The following is a 1,716-nucleotide window of genomic DNA, read 5'->3' on the forward strand; positions in this document are numbered from 1 at the left end:
GAAATTAATGGGATCTGTGTTTTGTAAAGAGAGACATATTTTTATATATAGTAACAATAACACTAGCAATTTGTGCGAAAAAAGTAGATGGCATTACCACGAAATGGATATGAGTTGATGCAATTGCTACTTAAATGTCATGTCTTACTATTTTTTATTTTGCTTTTTCTTAGAAAGGAAAAAAAGAATTAGACACTCATCTCATGCCTAAGTATGATGGTTGTTTATGTCATTAAGAAAGAGTTTAGACTTATAAGTCTGTCTTTCACATTTACTTTGTATAAATAATTTAAAAATTAAATGAGTTAAAGGTTAAATTTCGTCATTATAACAAACACAAATACCGATCAAATGCCAACTGCAACGTGTCTGTAATTCTCATTAACAGAAGTACTATACAATGTATCATGATAGGATTAATAAACTAACAGAAATGAGCATAGTGTTGCAAAGTATATTACCGCTGCATCGCGCGGGCATCTACTAGTATATATATATATATATAAACAAAAACCCAAAAATCCTATATGTCGCGATGTAGTCGCTTCCTCTTTTTATGGATGCCACCAGATTTCTTGATTTTTAAATGGAGACCTCTTATTGATTTAACCCAAATTTATGGGTATGGGTCTTACCAAAACCAGATAGCTCTTAAACGGGTTATAACATCTCATTAAATTAAAAATTAATCTTACCAATCATTTGATATGAAAATCCTACAAAATAGGAATATACTAAAATTTAATATCTAATTTAAAAAGAAAAGGATATTATTTATAATTAATAAACAATTTTATAGTAAAAAACATAAGCTAGTCATGGGTCACCAAATCCAGATAGTTTTTAAACAGGTTATAACATATCATTTATTTATGAAACCTTTTCATCATTAAACCCTAAGTATATTATTAACTTTCTTACAATAAAGAAAATTAAAATCCAAAAAATAAATATTAAAAAACGAAAAATGTAAAACAACCATTCTCTCAAGCCATCAGATTACTTAATTTGTAAATGAAGGCTTCTCACGCATTTGACCCGAATTCACGGGTAAAGGTCTCACCAAACCCAGATAGCTCTTAAACGGGTTATAACATCTCATTATATTAAAAAAATAATCTCATCAGATATTTGATATGAAAATCTTATAAAATAGGAATATACTAAAAATTAATATCCTATTTTATTTAAAAAAAAGATATTACTTATAATTAAGAACAATTTTATAATAAAGAAAATAAAAACGGGTAATGGGTATCACCAAACCCAGATAGCTTTTAAACCGGATTATAACATATCATTTATTTGTGAAACTATTTAATCATTAAACCTCAAGTATATTAATTATTAACTTTCTTACAATCAGTGTTTTAAAAACTGGTATGAACTGGCCGGTTGAACCGGTTATACCGAATTTTCTTAAGGTCACCGATATTTAAAGTCCGGTATTTTTGGGCGGTTTGCTAGAGCATCGTACCGCCGATTTTTAAAAAAATACCGGTTTAAACCAGCAAACCGGTTTTAAATCCAAAAGATTTTTGATATTTTTTGCAACCCATATTTTTAAAATGACTTTTAATATAGCGGATAAAGTTGAAACGAGTAAACACGATAAACGACGATTAGTTAATCAACCAATTTTGTATCATGCAAATCCATGTTGGTTTATTCACATCTTTTGTAATCGACTAATTTCGTATACAAAGTATATAAACT

The sequence above is a fragment of the Bidens hawaiensis genome, unplaced genomic scaffold (assembly GCF_021521415.1).
Source record: "Bidens hawaiensis isolate Kalapana, Puna unplaced genomic scaffold, B.hawaiensis_p1.1 tig00041921_1, whole genome shotgun sequence".
Lineage (NCBI taxonomy): Eukaryota > Viridiplantae > Streptophyta > Magnoliopsida > Asterales > Asteraceae > Bidens > Bidens hawaiensis.